This window comes from Vigna radiata, chromosome 8 (genome assembly GCF_000741045.1).
Source record: "Vigna radiata var. radiata cultivar VC1973A chromosome 8, Vradiata_ver6, whole genome shotgun sequence".
Taxonomy (NCBI): Eukaryota; Viridiplantae; Streptophyta; class Magnoliopsida; order Fabales; family Fabaceae; genus Vigna; species Vigna radiata.
In genome coordinates, this window is record NC_028358.1 from 20,679,922 (window position 1) to 20,700,432 (window position 20,511).

The window sequence follows — 20,511 nt, forward strand, 5'->3', positions numbered from 1 at the left end:
AAAGAAAACAAGGATTTACAAGGTAAAAAGTTAGGAAAGGGTTGACAATTTCTCTTGATTCATCACTGAAATCATGGTAAAATATGTCATTATCAGAAGTCCATGAGAATCAAATACAACTTTGTGGTAATCGTACAAGTTCATGGAATCAAATACAACTTTGTGGTAACTGAATACAAGTCCATGGGAATCAAATACAACTTTGTGGTGAGGACTAGGAATCGTATCCAGCCTCCATGGAAGCAGTTCCAGCAACTGCAAAGTCCTCCCTCTTCCACTTAGACGTTCACCTTCAACCTCCATCACAATACCTTCATCTTCAACCTCTGCACACTACTATAAAAAAGTGCATAGATAGAGTTTTTTTTTTTTTATCATAGATAGCGTCTTTTAAGTGTTATCTATGTGTGCGCTATCTATTAATAGTTAGCCACAATAGATAGTGCTTTTTTAAAAAAGCACTATCTATTGGTTAATGAGAATAGATAACACTTTTCTAAAGAAGCGCTATCTATTGGTGACTGGCAATAGATAGCGCTTATTTAAAAAAGCATTATCTATTGGTTGAAATTTAAAAAAAAAAATAATTAATTTTAGAATAAAATATAAAATATTGGTTCTATATGTACAAATCCACATTATATATTGGTTCTATTATATATAAAAAAATATAAAATATTGAGAAAAATATGACAAATGTCTCAAAAAGAATGTTCATTAATATGAATAAAAATTATTGGCACACTAATATTTCAAAATTTAATCATTAAGTTGTCTAGTACATGTCATAACATGACATTGCTTTATAAGATAATATGTACAACCATAACATATATATCCTATCAGTACTTTATAAGCCTGTACATCACCCTAACATAACTTATAAGCATGTACTAATTAGATGTAAACACCAATTTTCTCTAACTTCAATGATTTGACTTTCATGATATTGTTGACATCTACAACTAGAAAAATACTGCAAGAAAAATAATATAGAATTAATTAATTAAATTTTACTACAAATTAATTATGACGATAAAGATAACTTACATAAGTTGGAATTGTTTCTCCTTCATAGTATGTAATAATTTCCTTCATATATTGACACACGTAATATCCACAATCGTTGCCGTTGGGTTGTCTTGGGCACTAGAATTCCAAAATTAAAAAACATTTTTATAATTTGAACATAAAAAAGAACCAAAACTCTAGTATACTCCAAATAGATTTAGTGTGATAACAAATAATTATATACCATATACAAGTTTAAACTCTTAATAATAAGTTATGCTTCATAACAACCATATACTCCTTTAACCAGTTTCACAATAATACATGTTAACTAACCGTTACTATGCAAGAAGGAAATAAGTCTTCAACCATTCAAGAATACAAGTTATTCACCTAACCAGTACAATACAAGCAGCCATAACATGAACTAAAGGTCATATAATTAAGGTCATTCAACAATTTAATTATCACAATCAAGACTATACTACACAAAACATACTAGAGGAATGTACCTTAATTGTTGTCTACTTGATATTGTTTGACTTAGACTTTGAAACCATGTTTCCTATTTGAGCTCGATGGGTTTGTATAACCCTAGTGAATAAATAAAATTAAAGCATGTATAAGTAAAAACAATACAACTAAAAATATACATATATATCAACTAAAAGTCACTACAAGAAAATAGCTAATTATCTACGGATTATTACATACGGATTTAGATCTGTATGTAATGAACTTGTTACATACAAATATTACATACAGATATTGGAAAGTTAGTTACATACGGATAAAATCCATATATAAGTGGATAAAACCTTATATACTAATATTTCATACGAATTTTAAAAAAATTAATAATTAAAAATTAAAAATAATTTTTGTCCTGACCTAACGTTGTCTCGAAATCACGTTTTCCCCCTCTCTTCGAAAATACTCTCATTTTTCCTTCTTCTTAGACTTCGTTCCTTCTCGTCCTCCGTCCTTCTCGCGAACTTATCTCACTCTCTCAGGTCACTTCTTCATCTTCTTCATTCAATCTCGTGCTGTACTCGCACTCCCTCCCTCTCGCTCAGCCACACATAAGATCTTATGGGGTCCTCAAGCGCAAACCTTTCTTTTAGGGTTCCTAAGCCAAACCATGGAAGGGAGAGTGCAAAAGAAGAAGAGACAGGTCGGAGAGTGGCTCATTGCTAATGTCAAGACCAAAACCCTATTCGAGCTCCAAAGAAGGTAAATTCTCTGACCTTCCTCACTCTCGCAACTACCCTCCTTGCTCCCTGACTCTCGCTTACTGGCGCAATGACTTCCAATCACTCTCGCTCGCAGTTGCCTCTCTTCCCCCTCATCCGTAACTGCCTCCCCTCACTCTCACCCACTCTCACTCTACAACTACAATATGCTTTCAATTTTCTTTTTCCTTCCGGTGCCCTAACCTGCCATGGGTGTTGGATTGAAGCTCCATGGTTTCAGTGTTGTTCTTCCTTATAGCACCCTAACCTGCAATGGGTGATCGAAGCTTCAGGTTTCAGTTTTCTTCCTCATTACAATGCCCTGTACACTAATTTTCTATGAAACCTCCGACATTTGTCAACCATTATGCTATGGAAATTTGAATTAACGATTAAGATGATACAAGCGTGTTTATTTTATTGAGATATACTAATATTAATTTATTTTTGGTTGTAGAGCAGGATTGTAGTGCTTTTGGTAAAGGTGCGTGAGCCATGTCCAATGATTAAATAAAGTAGCTATGTAGGAAGAGCAACACTTTTGTTTGTAGCCATGTTTAACTCTTATTCTCACAAGCGGACCAAAGAAGAAAAAGAAAGAAGAAAAAGAAGCAGATTCATTACGTATTCCTAGTCCTGGGTTTTATTAAGCTTGGTCATTTATAACAAATTATCCTTTTGTTATTGATTTCATTAAATTTATTTTATTTTATGTCAACTTTTGCTTTACCAAATCAACTCACAACCTGCTTCATCTGCTCATAATATTAGTAGTTCACTTGATTATTTATGCCCATGGCTGGTGATGCAGTGCCAATTCATTTCTACATGCATGTGTTTCAAGGATTGCATATTTGTTGAATGCCGCATTTTCAATTTACACACCTATACATTATTGCAGTATTGATATTTTTTTGTTAATTTTAAATAAAAGGCAATGAAATATTGAAATTCTTTTAAAACTCTATAATGATTCTCTACCTCTGTTATTTCTCTGCTTCACACGAACTTAATTAGTAGTTGATGACTGAAGATTTTTCAATTTTCATATTGGTGGTTGGAGTTAATCTTCTTTGGAATAGTGTAGTTGACTTGTAGAAAGAAGGAAAAGCCAAATATCAAAGTTCATAATATTCTCTCTAATATCAAAGTTTTAAGCCAACAGATTAGCAATAACTTGACTTTTCCAATTGCTTGCTTTCTGGTTTATAGGGAAGTTTATTCTTTTCTATGTGTTTAGAAGTTTGGTTGTTAGACGGTGGCTACTAACTGTTACATGTAATAGGAACTTAAAAGTCGGCTTGAATAGCATTTAGTAGTCATTTATAATGTATGCCAAGTCCTCCACTGGAGTGAATGAAAGGACATATAAAGAGCAGAGATGAAGTAAGGTGGACTACGTCTATTTGCTCAAGAAGAAGAAACTGGCGTGGTGCCTTAACATTTGGCNTTTCACAATTCTTTAAGGTGTGTGCCTTTGGATCACTATTTGTAGCATTTTGGTTTATTGATGACCTTTGAAATTTTTGTCTGTTAGCTTTCTTAATCATTATTTTAGGTTTAAGTGTGTATGGTTAATCTTGTTTAAAACAATGAAAATGCAATGAGGGAAAAATAAAAATATAGAATGAAAAATGAACTATTAAAATGCTCTAGATGTATTGTATGGAAATAAAGAAACATGCTATGGAAGATGCAAGAATGCATGCAACTAGTTTAATTCAACTAGTTTAACAGTTGAAGCATTTTGCATCTCCCATTGATCACATCCTTGACTTCTTTTACTATGTATGGTTGATCTAGCTAAAGTTCAAGGAGCACTGGGAGATAACGATCCAGGTATTCCATTAATAAAGATTGTAGACTTCCCTTAGTCTTGTGTGTGAGTTTCAATATTTAGAATGCTGTTGGTCAGGATGTGAATCTTCGTTCTTTCCTCCTTATTGTAGGCTGAGGATGAATTGGACATGAATCTATCTTTAAGTGCCTACCTTATCTGATGAGAGCATGTCAACATGTGTGTGTGTGTGTTGTACTTGTTGGTTTTTTTGTTTCATTTATAAGAGGGTATAGGAGAAGATGAGAGAGAACATGCATGTGCTCTATCGGTGGTGAGGAAATTTTGATTTTGAGTTTGCAGAGTTTTTTGGTAGGTCCTTGAAGTTGATGCATCAGTTGTGTGCTCTGACGGATAATTTCGTTTGTAAAAGGGGTTCTGGATATGACCTTTTTCTTCTTAGCTTGTTTCACATCTTGCTATGTTTTGATATACCAGTTTCTGTTGAGAAATGTATAGACTTTTTGCTAGTTGCATTGATTGAAGCACTTGATTCAATTCTTGAATCTCCGTGTTGAAAGAGGACATCTAATAATGATCAACTTGTTAAGGATAATTAGTGATTCATCATGGAGCTAGATTTATGTGCTACCTTTTGATGTGCTTGCACTGTAATTGTCGTGTTTGCCATATTCAATCTTTTACATGCTTGCATTTTAATTATTGCATTCATGATGCTTTTCGAAATTATTTTTTCTATATTATCTGTTGTTCTTTGTAAAATTATGCCAAACTAAACTGCTGGGAGCCTGGCACAAGCTTTTGTTAAAGTGTCCTTGTTACATGCAGGATGTCCCACTAGGAAACAAAGAAGTTTCAGATAATGGACCCAATGGTAGGCGCCCTGATATTTCACTTCAAGTTCCTCCTAGACCTATAGGGTTTGGGAGCACTAGTGGTGGGAGGGTTCTGGACCATTCTCAAAGTTTCAGCAAAGGGATATCATCATCAAGAGGCTTCTTGCGGGCCTTGAGCTTCAAAAGAAAAGGAAATGTAGGGGATGGAGAAAGAAGCAGCCTACTTAATTCAGACCCCAAGACAGCTGTAGACAATTCTAATATGGCCTCCATATCTGAAATTGCATGGAAAAGATGCACTTCTCTTCCTGTTACACCAGCATCAAATCTGTCTCCTTCAGTTGCTACACCCATTTCTGCAAGGACATATAATGAACAAACTAANCCACATGTAAGTTATCTTCTACTTTGCTTTATTTATGGATTTTCTAGATGAAATTTTGTGCTAACTGTACCTGTGGCCATAGAAAAAGAGAATCACATTTAAAGGTCATATTACACTCAGGAATCAGGATTTTGTTTCGAACATGCTATCAAAGAAACTGAACATTTGCCTCCACCAAAAAGGGAAAAGATGAAACTGATCAGATGTGAGATTTTCAATGATGTATTTTAGAAAGCATGAAATTAAACTCATGTTTAGTGCCTTCTATAGCATATCTTATATTATTAATACAACACAATATGTCTAAAATCATTGTAACAATTGATGTTGTTGAGATTGGTGGAAAAAGTGTATTGGTTGTACAATAAATATTAGGGATTTTCAACTTAAGTTCTTATAATATAAGAAGATAAGTTCAAATAAGTTTCGAGGTTAGTTGCATATAACTGATAGGTCATGAATCAACACTTTGTTTGGCACTTTGAGTTTTCTGGAGTTTACGAGCTCTAGATTCTTGGACCAGCTCTTGTTAATTACCTTTTCTAGTTTTGGTAGAAGTAAAGAAGCAATTTTTTGGGGAATATATGAAATTTATGCTAATGTTTGGGGCAATTGGCTATGTGTGTGCACATCTTTTATCGAGATTTCTTTGAATGAATAATTTCTCTAGGAGAACATTAGTCATTTGGTTTCGAGTTGACGTAAAGTTCATGATCTTCTAAGAGGGTCGTCCCTTATAGATAGGGATTGGGAAACTCTATTTGTGGACCTTAAAGGGAAACAAAAAGAAGGATAAATTTGAGGCTAAATCCTTTCATTAAATTTGTGCACCTCTCTAAGTTAATCCTTTCACTAATAAAATCTGAGGCTAAATTTCATGTTTCTTAGTTTGGACACAGTTATATTCTACCATGAAATGTGCTTAGCATTGTTATAATATTTTAGATTCTCCAGAACTGCACTGCATGATGTATTATGAGTATCTAGAATCAGAGCAACGAGCACTGTTATTCATCATTTTGCCTGTATTAAGAACATACAAATTAGCACTTGGAAACTTTTATGCAAGTTGAAGGCAATGGATAAGCATCCTTTGTTTGAATATTGTTGCTAAAAAATATTTCTTTGAAACTCTTCCTGTCGTGCTTGGTTTTGTTCCACATTTTTATGTGGCTAGGTTCAGGGCTAGAAATAAGAGAGTTGTGTCAGACAGTAGAAGGCAGAATTTCTAATGTATTAATTTGTGATAAACTTCGCATGTTCTTTGTCATATTGCAGGCATATCTCAGTGCAGTTATCTACCTTTATGCTGATGACTTTAAGCAAGCTGAGAAGTGCTATAATGACTGCTCTCAGTAAGTTTCTCACTCCTTGTAATTGTGNCAAGTAGCTGCAAACTCAAATAGTGTGATATGGATCATTATAGCTTTGAATTTGTCATCATTGTTTTTGTTGGTGTNGCTGCTATTTTTTTCCTTTTGATTTCCAACTAAGTGTTTCTAGTTCCTAGCATAAATTACACGGTAAAGTTTTTGCTTTTAAAAAATGNAGACTTTTTGTTATTGTCCTCAGCTATATTGAAATTAATTAAATTGCTGAATCAGTTCATTCGATTACATTAAAGATGAGATATGAGATTTGATATATGCATTTGAGATTTGGAAAACTTATGATATTGTTTTCTTCATTATAATGCAGATTTCTAATGAAGAGGTTAAGCATGTTAAGCATGGATGAAGTGTAAAACTGCACCAGAAATTGTAATTTCAATCATTTATCTCAATTTTTACCCTTAAGTTGTTTTTGTATGAATGTATATTACATTTTAATTGTGTCAGTAATTTGAATTCACTTTTCTAAATACATATTTTTGTGTATTTATTATATATTGCATGTGTTATTAATTCGATAGTTATGTTTCTCTTATCAAATATATAAATTTTTAGTTATTGGATGCAAAAATGAAATTATTTAATTTTTTTTATAAAGCTATAAAGTTACATACGGATTTTTCCGTATGTAAATTATATACTGTTATATACGGATTATCCGTATATAATTTATATACGGATATTATATACGGATTATCCGTATGTAATTTATATACGGATTATCCGTATGTAATTTATATACGGATTATCCGTATGTAATTTATATACGGATTATCCGTATGTAATTTATATACGGATTATCTGTATGTAATTTATATACGGATTATCCGTATATAACATTAGCTACGACAGTATTATATACGGATTTTTGTCCGTATGTAATCCGTATATAACCAAAAATTATATACGGATTTTAGGCTTTATATACGGATTTGGGCGGTAGATAATGACATTTTTTCTTGTAGTGAGTATACAACACATATTCTTACATATCAAACAATTTTTTTAAATCGTGTCTCATATTAATGTCTATCGCCACTAGGTCAAGATAATGAATTATCTCCAGTTTAAGATTGATTCCCAACATGATCCAATATTAGCATTACTTAATATGAATCGGGCATGTGTGAAATATCCAAACAAGTACCACGTTCATGAGACCATAAAAAAAACAGGCAAATAAACTCATAAAACCAATCACATTTAGTTTCCTTCAGCTACCCTTTATCTACAGGAGATAATCAAACTATAGACAAGGAATTGACTAATTTTCAATTCATACTTTTAGTAATGATGACTCACTTTGTAAATATCAAATCAACAAGAAGATATTGTAATCTACTATAATTCTCCTCTAAGGTCAAAATACACATATACAAACATGTTTAAACCAAAGATATTGGACCATACAAAGTTAAACAGTTTTAACGATCCAAGCAGATAACAAATTATCATACATGTATACCTGACACTCATACTCCCAAGTATCAAAACACATTACCTACACAGTTAAACACTTTACCTTTATTTCATTAACTCTTATCAATTCTCTCAATTTTCTCATACCAATTTATCCTTCCAAGTCAACGACAAAATTCCTCACATATAATACCATATTTTAACCTATGATTTAAATCTATATTATGCAATACGAAGTGGTTTTATGTCTATTTCATTATAATAAATACAAAGGCATAACACTTAAATTAGTTCACGGTAGTTTAGCAGTATGATCTTGTATTGTCAACAAAATATCTACTAATATGAAGCAAAACAAATTTTTATATTCTCAAAAGCTTAAGTTGTTAATTGGAGGTCCAAAGAATGGTTTTATATCTCTGACAGGATGTTTATGACTGGACCCAAAACGCAGTTGGATTTTATAGGAAGAAATGTGCAGAATTCATAAAGTCAGAAGGCAAGTTATTACCTTTCACTTGATGATTTATTTTAAAATGATTAGAACTATAGGGGAACATATCTAATTTAAAAAAATTACACGATGAAAATAGGACATAATTCTTGTGGCTGCGTAGAGGATACCTATATCCCAATCATAAGGATCTGTAAATGAATTGTATCTTCTGGCATGGATAATAGAAGTCATAGGTACTATGTTAGTGAATATTGTTAAAGCAGTTCTTTCGGAAGACTTTCCTATTTTTCCTTGTGCAGTTTTCCTTGGGAAAAAACTTCTAAATCAACAACTAATTTTATTTAAGCAGAAGACTAAGCTGAAAAACAAAACAAGTAATTACAAACATTTGCTTAAATAAACGAATAAATTATGAGCAAATGAGGTAATTATGAATCTCTTGTATGAATGAAAACGCTAATTATTGATTGTGAAAAAGATCCCTGAATAATCATTCGAAGATAAAAAGATATTTCAGAAAACAAAAACAGAGCTCGTGCGAAAAATTTGTGCGAACATAAGTATTAAATGCAAAATACCGTAATGTCAATGTTGATCTCGAAGAAACAATGATAAGGGTAATGTTCATGAAGAAGTAGAAGCAGTGACATTCATGAAGAAATGGTGATGAAAGAGTTCAATTCTAGAACGAGTGGAGTAATTTAGAAAAACAATTATATTAAATAAAATATTAACTAAGTTTAAAGTTATTAAAATAGTATTAACGTTTGTGGCAGTAAAAAAGATTGTCTGCTAAACAATTTTTAGTGTGTATCATAATAGTTAAAATGTAACCTCTAATAAAAAATGTTATTTTTTTTTAAATCACAAGTTATTTATTTTGTATGGAGTATAGGATTGGGGTCTACTGTTAGAATTGTGACTATTGATTCTAAACAGTTTATATCTCTAGGGGCTTTTGTATTTTGGAACTTTTACATTTTAAAACTCTTCTTAGATAGAAATCAGGGATGGAGTGTCTTCTAGAATGCTTCTTAAAAATGTTATTAGGATGATCAACAACTTAAGATCCAGGTGGCTCTGTATTTAAGCTTTATAATTGTCAATCTACTGGTTTTGTTTTTAATTTGAAGGAACTTTGTGAATTAGATGGTCGTAAAACTCAACCCTTCTTGCCAAAATTGATGGGTTATGTTTGCTGACCTGTTGGGTTTAAAATTGTTTTGCTAACCCTGTTACTTGTTCTAGTAACAGGTCTGATAACAGATAGAGTAATCATTTTATCATTTCATTAGCAGGTTTTTTGTTATTATAAGTTGCTTTTATTACTGCGTTGCTTGGATAAGTTTAAAGTGAAAAAGATGTGAAATTACTTTGAATTTAGAACTTTATTAAGGACATTTTCTAGGTTGCTATGTTCAGAGTGAAAGGCACTCTTAACTATTTATTTACCGTATTTTATGCAGATCCAGATTATTAGACTTGGTTCACTCACAGGTCTAGACTCTCGAATCCTTTTTTCTCTGATTGAACTCCTTTGTAACTATTTTGAAGAATTTTTGCAACAATCCTTAAAAACATTATTAAAAAAAAATTATAGATAGCTTTTTTTAAAAAAAAAATGCTATCTATTGTCATAGTTATATATAGCGTCTTTTTAAACAAGTCATATCTATTAGTTTCCAAATTCATATATAGCACTTATTTAAAAAAGCACTCTCTATTTGCATTTTGTAGTAGTGACAACGAACAATCCTTCATCTTCAACCTCTGCATTTGTGACGTAAATTGGCTGATATATGAGGGACATTTGGTCATTTTATCGGCAATCATCGCAAATCCGAGCTAAAATGTGAAGATTCACATATTTTGCAATCCTTCAAACCTTCAATCGATAAATCTCGCAAATCATTCCTTGCCAATCAACATACACAATACATTCCATGCAAATGAACCCAACCTTAATTTTTAGATTTCTAGTCATTATAAGTAACATAGTTTAGTTAGTACATATGTCTATATTTGATTTTTCACGGGCAACATTGAATTTTGACTTTGTACTAACATTTCAACTTTTATTGTAGGTGCTATAAATTAATTCTTATCATGGTACAATTGACCTGAGAGGAAGGAGATCTTGTTTTGGGTGTTGTGAAGTGGAGTGAAATTAGCAAATATGTACAGTTGTGGCATTTGAAGAAGTCAATCCATTTGTGTGAACAAGATTGGATGTGACCAATAAAAGAAAAATTAAAGCATAGACTTTAAAAGGTTAGTTATGAATAGTATGAGCTAGAACATATTTGGAAACCTACACATGTCAATGAAATAATAAGAAGCTTGTGTTGACTTAAGAAAGTGACATGCAACTGCCTAAAAAAGATTACTAAAACTTAACCTTGCTCCACTTGAGGCTGAATGGAAGGGAAGTTGAGTTTGCCAAGTGAAGAAGAGATGGAACTTGAACCTGGTTACCTACTACTTCTAGTCATACCAAAAAGGAACCAGAAGAGTTGAACCTGCACTGACCAGTTAAATTTGCACTTGCCTGTGGTGTTGGAAAAGTCAGTAGGTTGTGTTACCTGTTAAACTAGGTTAATTGTTGTTAGTTTAGTTAGTTAATAGATAGTGTAACATGGAACACCTAGTTATGTCCATTTTGTCTCTAATTTTACAGTTTTTTTCTTGGTCTATAAATAGGATAGCTTAGCCTTATAGAAACTTGTTTACAATATGGCTTTCTTAGTAGGGTTTATAATATTAACATTATACACCACTAGTACAACTTTGTACCTCTGTTGTATTGTTTGTAGTTTCTTTTCTTGAGTTTCTTGCATTGTGTTAGAGTATATTTTGTCTTTTATAGTTACCCCATCATTTTCTTTAATTCTCATGGATAACATAACACAAAGTATAGCAACTAAAGTTGAGTTTCCTTGGATTGACACTTAGTTGTCAGTCTACTATATTAGAGGGGGAATTTGAAATTTTGTTTAATCTCTACGCGACTAACAACTAAGAGGTTAACACTCACTTTGTTTTCCTCAATCTTATTTGTATGTTGGAGTCTATGGGAGATGAGATGACTTTTGCATTCTATTTTTCTCTCATTAATAAGTTGTTATGGCATCAAGGTGTCTATCATTAGTTCAGCAAAAGGGATGTAACCACACGCATCATGTGTATACATGTTGGTGGTTGCATGGCTACTCATCCTATCTTTCGATTGCTAAACATAAAAATGATGCAACTAGGAATAAAGTTTGAGAAAGTGACTCTTCTTACACTACATTTTGAAGCATTAAAGACATATTGATGTAAGCTTGCCCAGGCCTAGATCTTGTAGAATACAAATTCAAATAGCAAGCAAGTTGATTGGCAGAGTGGTGCAGCGAACATGAATGAAGATGCAGCGGACGTAGATGGAAATTAGTGGAATTGTAGTGTTCGGTGATGTTGGGAATGTGTGGAGTATCCTCTCAGCTCAGAAGGCCTTCACCATTGGAAGGAAGCTAGAGGAGAAGTTGGGAGAAGCACAGGGGTGACCTTCGATGGGAGAAGACGTTGGAAAATGCATCAGCAAATCGATTCTCTCATATATTCAAAGGTATTTCTACATGCTGATACAAAGAGTATTTATAATAAAACTCCTAAGTTATGCACGGTGCTGATTGAGGAGAAGAGATGCAGATCTTCAACCACGTGGCAGCAGTGTGGAACGTGTTTAGACCTTCCAGAATCAGCAAGCGTGGCTTGGAAGAAGCAAGTGTATCAGCAGAATCACCTCAGCATGGGAATCATGCATCAACGTGGGAAATCATGTGTTTTCATGATGCAACCCCTTCCTTACTAAGCTCACCCCCTCCCTTTGTGTAAAATGACTTCTTTATCCTTCTTCTTGGGTTGGTTTGGTCCATGCTAAGTCATCTAGTTGATCCATGATCTCCTAGCTTTATTAGACCTACAAAACACATATAAACATATTAAAGAGAATCCTTTCTTAGCCTTAGCTTTAGTTGATACTCCTTTGAATGGAATGCCCTCAATGGGTTTCCATCACATATCGCCTTTACCATTTAAAGCCACACTTAGATTGTTTTCTTCGAGAGTATGGTTTTCATACTTGACAAATTGAATCGATTGGATATCTCTTTTATGTCAAAAGGTAAGTGACACATACTTTTTTCATCCTTAGACTCTGATAACTCATTTGATTCAAAAGAAGTACCGAGTAAAATGTTTGAGCACTCTCAATGCAAGAAACAAGCCAAGTCTAATGGAGAATCTCATGATTAACCATTCAAACAATCTTTCCCTGCTTTTTGAGAAAAGCTTTCTACACCTTGTCCAAAGAATGAACCTAAAACACCTTCATTTACCATTTACATATCCTAATATTCTAAATATATTTCTATATCACCTAGATGACAAAGGAAATATAGTATTTTCACTCCCTCTTTTAACAAAATTTTGGATAAAACAATGTTGACTACCATCATTTCTACAAGAAGACCATTACTCACTCACACACCGATATCACCCATCTCACCCAAACACTTCAATGAGTTAGACCCTTCAAAAGACACCAGTCACTTTAATCCATCTTCACTAAACATTTTATAGCATGACATAACTCTACCATTATCACCACCAAAATTTCCACTAGTCTTTCCTCATCCAACACAATTATATAAAAGTTGACAAAAATCATGAAAAAATATTTCCTTAGGCGTGTAGATCACTGTTCTTAAGGACTTTGTTAGAACTGCTGCAGCGGAATTGTTAGCGTGGAATAACAAACCAAGAGGTGGGGGTGAATTGGTTATATATCTTTATCGTGCCTTTAAATTATTTTTCTCACTTTTACTTACTAAGCGGATAATTAAAATAAATAATCAGAGTAAGGAAGAGAGAAAAATTGCACAGATGATTTTATCCTGGTTCAGATCACAAAGATCTCACGTCCAGTCGCTTATCTCAAAAACAAGATAAACCTTTTCCATTAATCACAAAACAATTACAAGTAATAATCACACAAAAAATTAGTTTGTAAGAGTTTAGAAAAACCACCTCTCTTGAAACCACAAGAGATGAACTTACACCTCCTTTGAGTCTTCACAAAGGATGACCACCTCCTTCGAATGCTTCACGAAGGATGATACTCTTCCAACCACCTCCTCAGTTGCACCAAGGATGAACCATTTATTTCTCTGTCACCGCAGTAGCACTTCACAGCTTTGCAGACAAGAGTTTCTTTAGCTTCAACAACAACACACTGTTCTCAATGATTTCAGATGTTTAGAGCGCAAGGGAAGAGTACTTCTGGTAGAAACAATGAGCCAATATATAGACTCAATCCAGTGCTCTTCCATTTTTCGAAACTGGCCATTTTAACCCATTTAATCGATTAATATTAGTGTTAATCGATTAAAATGAGTACAGCGGCTAGTTTTTCAAATCAAAAACCTCTAACGGCTAGTATTAATCGATTATTCTTAATTTTAATCGATTAACTAATCGATTAAAGCAGGAATTAATCGATTATTCTAGAGCCATTTGGGTTTGCTGTGCCAGCCTCGTTTTAATCGATTAAACCAAGTTTTAATAAATTAAAAACAGCTTGTGTTTGATTCTAAACAGTGATTAATTACATATAGAGTACATGAATCAAATCCTATTACATCTCTACTCAACAACACATCAAATATGATTATTACAAAAGCTTTTCAATGGTAATGGATCTTCAAATAGTCTTCTTGGATCTTGTATTGTGAAAATCTGTACATCATCAAAACTCCATCTTTAATTTTTTGCTAACAAACTTATCCACGGTGTGTTGTGCAAGTCGCCCAATATACAATATGAACTTCCTAGAAAGTTATAAGGATATCAGAACTAGCAGAGAACTCTATAAAGAGTAAAAAAAATAAACCCAGGATAATATAAGAAGGAAGGGAGAGAATGACTAAATTAAGAAGAGAGAATGAGAGAAGTGTTGTGTTCTAGAATGAACACAAAGGCTCTATTTATAGAGTGGGGAAACAAGTGAAGTCAGCCAAAACCATTGCTAATGAGAAGAATCATGAATTAGCTAATGAAAATGGTTTCAACCAATAAGACATTGGGAGCATGACTTGCGGATGAATTTGTAGAGCAAAATGAGACTTACGGATGAAGCTGCAAAGTAACATTCACCAACCAAGCTTCATTCGTAATTTAAAGGCACTAACTTTTGCAATATACAAGCTAATTTTACAAGAATCCCCCACATATTGCAAAAGATGAGAAAATAAGATAAGAATAAATATCTAGGGTTTTATAAGATGTAATGCATCAGAGCTGGTATAACAAGCTATATGGACCAGTCCTAAATCGAGAAACTTAACACACATATGTAGTTGAGAACCAAAGACACTTGAGTGTGTTAAAGGTTTATCAATCACAATACACCCTCACAATCGTTGTTATCGTTGTGATGCGCTTACTAGACCATGTGCGTGCCCAATATTCATGAGTGCTCTAGAGATCATACTAATATCTCATGTAAGTGGACCCACTTGACATTCATATATGTGATTTCATCAAGTGTATGCTGCAAATCATACATCATCGTAAGGGATATGAAAATCATTAAAACTTTGTTTAAATTTAAAATTCATTCACCACATAGAATTTTAATTACAAAGTTTAAAGTATCAATAATGTAGTCTCCAATACTTTCACACACACCATAGGAATGAACATACTTGATTTAAAATCAAGTAGTGTTATCAGAACTAACAAGTGACATGTTTTTACCCATATGAATTTTATTTATGCGATCTCTAATCACAAAGGTTGGGTCACTGATGAGTGCATATTTATGCCCACATTTATGCTTTAAAATTAAAATTTTTGATGAAATTCATGTACTTAAATGGTTGATTTTAAGTGAATTTGTGATGATTGGAATTATTGGGTTTGAGAATTAAAGAGACGGAAAAAGTGAGTTTTAGGGCATAAATTATTCTTAGATGTCATAATGTTTATTGATGCAGCTGAAATTAGAGTTTAATTGATTGAAAGCTTGGAAAAAAGTGGTGCAAATTGCAATTTAAGGCCCAACATAAGATTTTGTTTGGAAAATAATATTTAAATAGGCCAAACAGGCAGTCTTTCCACTTGCACCCCTGTGCTTACAATGATACACATCTCTTTTCTAAACCAGGCCCAACAAATAAGGCCAGATAGTAAGCTTTTCCACCTACAACCCCTAAGTTTCCTATTCCTACCCCTCCTAATCAGACTCCATCAGATGTTGCCACATGTCGCCAATCCACCACACACAGATTCAGCCAATGACTTGCTGCCACATCACCACCCCTGCAATGTCATCATCTCCTTCAACCCCTCTCCAGAAACCCTAATCCTCCTCTACGCCACCGTCACCATGCCGCCAAGGCCGCCGTTGCACAGCACCGCCACCATCTCCACGTACCATCCTTTCCACCATCACACCACCATTCATAACCATCAACATCACCTCGCCGGCCACCATTGCACATCCGATTTCCATTCTCACGTTCATCGTCAAGCCCAGACGCTCAGCTTCTCCTTTGCCATCACCATAGCAACCATCAACGAGCATCATCGTCGCCATTCCTCACCACCATCGCACCACCGTAACATCCTAACAACCTCTGCATCGTCGTTAGCACAGAATCGCTACCCGAACCTGTAGAAGAAAAACGCACAAAAAAACCAGAAATGCGTCGCGAGCTCCTCCTCCAATCCAGAATCCATTTGTGTCCATCAAGCCTAATCTCCACCACAACGAACCGCCAGCCGCTCCATCGTTCTCCTCCATCACCGTCGCACCTCGCACCAGTCCAAATCACCGCAGGCAACTCAATTCATCTTCATCATGCGAAGCTCCTCGCATCTAAACCTGAAACGCAGAAAACCATCAAACAGTGTGGCAGCACAGGAGCAAAGGAGAAACCCGTTTTCCAATCTGAAACCCTAATTGGGAGGAAAAAGGGGCTGACACGTAGCAGGCCCTGATTGGCGCGTCAAAGCTGGTCAATCCTAGTTAAAGTCTGGTCAATAGAGGTTTTTCTACAATTTTAGAGAATTCTGAAGGGGCTGGAGTGTATATATTGGAATTATCAAGGCTGTTCTACAATTTTGGAAAATTCAGAAAGGCTTGAAGATAAAATTTGGTTGTTGAATTAATTTAATTTGGGAATATAAAAAAAAAATATCTTCCAAATAATGTTATAATTATCTAAATCTTTTAGTTATTTGGAAGATATAAGATAAAAAGTTCTATCAACTGAATATTCAGAGTCCAAGCCTAATCAAGCCTATATAAAGAGACCCAGGGGAGACAGAAAAGACATCTTCATTCATTCATTCACCACTTCATTCCTCCCTCTTATTTCATCATGTATTCTACTCCATTCATGGAGAGCTAAGCATCTAGCGTTATTTTGCTGTAATTTCATTATGGATTCTGAGGTTAAGTGAATTAATGCAATTGTTTATTTTGATTATTGATTTAAGTTGTTCTGTCTCTATGTCTTTCATCTCTCTATCATATTAAAAGCAAAGATTTTTGCATCATAATGTGTTTGAATCTACATGCATATTAATTATATGAGTTCTAGGGTTTCTAAGTTTAATTGAGAATCTACTTTGATTGAATTTAGGAACTTTCATATGATTAAATGGTTTTTACTATCAATTGAGAATGTACTTTGGTTGGCAGTAATAATTTCAACTATAATCAATTGAGAATTTACTTTGATTGGTTAGCTTTTAATTTGGTTAGGAGATTTAAGAATAGACATGATTAAAAACAATAGAATTTGATTGAGAATGTACTTTGATTAACTGCATGATCGCCCTCAAATTAATTAAGAATGTACTTTAATTAATTTGAAACTTAAGCAATAATCAATTGAACAATGATCTGTGAATAATCGATGATGAATCTATTTTGGAAAAGCAATGGAATAGCTTGTTTCTTCATAATTGTTTTTAAGTTTCCTCTTTGTTCTACAACATTCTTTAAACACTCTCACTTTTACTCATAAGCATTGCATAACATTCATGAGAGTAAGATATTCGAAAGCAATTCTGTGTTCGTTGGGAGACGACTTAGGGTTACTTTAGCCCTATCTACTTTCTTGAATACTACTAGGCAATACTGAAGTTGCCTTGAAAAGTAGTATTAATTTGATAGCTTCAACGACAGCATCAGTCACCATCACTTGTTTGTTTGCCAATGGCTTAAGTCTCATTCTCCTTAATGTTTCTAAGATCATATTTCTTCTTAAGGGTTTCGTGAGAGGATCTACTAAATTCCGCTTTGACTTGGAAATAGTTTCACTCTTTAGCAGCTACTTCACCAAATTGTGTATATATTGTGTATGTTTATTCTTTCCATTCTAATTCTTGTTTTTAGATATAGCTATTGTTGATCGGTAATTACAGTGTATTGAAATCCATGGGGCTGGTTTCATTCATAGTGGAATGTTCGTTAAGAAGTTCAGGGAGGAACAAACTCAGATTCTATTGTTGATCTTGTAATAATTGTTTGCCTGGTTGATCTCCATGTAATCACACAACCCCCAAGTGTGAATACATAATCACTAGTGGATTTTGTCTCATCTAAATCAAAGATCCAGTTAGCATCATTTTATGCTTCTATTACAGTGGAAAACTCACTATATTCAATGGCATAATTCATTGATCTCTTAATTATCTCATAAGCCTAGCAAGTGTATCCCAATGTTCATAATTTGGATGTTGAGTGTACCTACTTAGTTTACCTACTGCATAAGTAATGTCAGGTCTAGAAAATCAATCAAATTTACTAAGCTCCCAATCATCTAAGCATACTGATGAGTGCATATTTATGCCCACATTTTATATTTAATTTCAAAATTTTAGTGGAACAATTGTGCTTAACTGATTAATTTGAATAAAACTTGTGACTATTGGCTTTATCTGGTTTGCGAATTAAAGAGGTTTAAAATGTTATTTTTAGTTGCATAAGTTATTTCGGATAGTCTAATGTTTGTTTATGCAGTCGGAATTAAAGTTTGAATTGCAATTTTGAAAAAGAGAGAAAGGGCTAAAGTGTAAATAGAGGAAATTTCTGGGCTTATCCGCAATATTGGAAAATTAAAAGGGTGTAAATGGAATTTAGGAGATAATTCAATTGATATTTTAAGATAATTAATTAAATTTAGAAATATCAACAGAAAAGATCTTCTAAATATTTTTATAATTATCTATATCTTTTAATTATTTGGAATATATAAGATGAAAGATCTTATCAACAGAACATTCAGAGTCCAAGCCCAATGAAGCCTTATATAAAGAGACCCAGGGAAGGTAGAAATCATAACTCATTCATCCTCTTAGACTCCTCCATTGGAAACCATAACCTACCACTCCTCTCACTTTTATTTTACCGTGTGTTTCACTCCATTCATGGAGGCTAAGCTTCTAGGGCTATTCCATTATAATTTCATTATGAATTCTGAGGTTAAGTTGAACTAATGTGTTTGATTCTTTTCATTATTGATTTGAGTTATTCTTCTTCTATTTCTTTCATCTCTCAATCATATTAAAAGCAATGATTTTTGCATCATAAGGTGTTTGAATCTATATGCATATTAATCATATGAGTTCAAGAGTATCTAGGTTTGATTGAGAATTTACTTTGATTGAATTTAGGAACTTTCAGATGATTAAATGGGTTTTTGCTACTAATTGAGAATATACTTTGATTGGGGGTAAGAATTTCAACTATAATTAATTGAGAATTTAGTTTTATTAATTAACTTTTAATTTGGTTAGGAGATTCAAGAGTAAACATGATTAAACACAATAGGATTTAATTGAAAATGTACTTTGGTTGAATTCATTGTGAATAATCTAGAAAGGTCTTGCATTTGACTGAGGATCTACTTTGGTTAATTGTATATTGCCCCCAAGTTAATTGAGAATGTACTTTAATTAATTTTAAACTTGAACAATAATCAATTGAATAATGATCTGTGGATAACCGATGATGAATCTATCTTGGAAAAGCAATGGAATTATCTTATTACATTATAATTATTTCTAAGTTTACTATTTGTTCTTCAAACATAATTCCATTAATATAGTCTCTCACTTTTATTATTAAGCATTGCATAACATTCATAAGAGCCAAATATTGGAAAGCAATTCCGTATTCGTTGGGAGACGACTCATGGTTACTTTAACCCTAACTATTTTCTTGACTACTAACTTGGAAATACTAAAGTTTCCTTGTAAAGTAGTATTAATTTGATAACTTCAATGACAACGTATCACATACTGAAGCTGAGATATAAATTCTCTTCCATTTTTTCATTTATTTAGAGTTAACATCATAAGGGCTACTCACGAGTTTGAATTCATAATACCCAAACTTCTTAAGAAGTATCTCAATGTATTTTTCTTGGGATAATAATATATTATCTCCCTTCCTTATTATTCTAACACCTAAAATTACATTGGTTTCAGCCATGTCCTTCATTTCAAAGTTCGATCCTAGAAATAATTTAAATCTAGCAATAATTTCATTGCATGTACCAAAAATTAATATATTATCCATATACAAACATATAATGACACAATCACCATTTTTAGATTTAGAGTACACACTGTTAAGATAAAATCGCCTATAAGACTTATATGTCTAAATTTTTTCATGTTTTGAAGTTTAATTAAATAACATTAAATAAGATAAGAATCTGAAAATGTCATAACTAGAAGAATAGGATAAATAGAAACATAAGTGTTAGGCTCAAAATCTCCAATCATTTAGCTATGAAGAAAAGACATAGGAAAACACTTAAGGATATAAGAAACACAAAACAACTAAGTTAAAGCTTACGAACACAACGCTAAATGACTACCAAGTCAAAACATCTATGAGAGTTATGCTAAATATATAAGTTA

General features: G+C 33.2%; 1 long non-coding RNA gene across 1 annotated transcript; it reads left to right on the top strand.

The window, feature by feature from the left end:
* The first annotated feature begins 3,983 nt into the window (after positions 1-3,983).
* LOC106771603 lies at positions 3,984-7,097 on the top strand. Its single transcript, XR_001376485.2, has 3 exons — positions 3,984-4,082; positions 6,541-6,617; positions 6,961-7,097. It is a non-coding gene; the product is annotated as an uncharacterized LOC106771603 (long non-coding RNA).
* Positions 7,098-20,511: the final 13,414 nt, after the last annotated feature.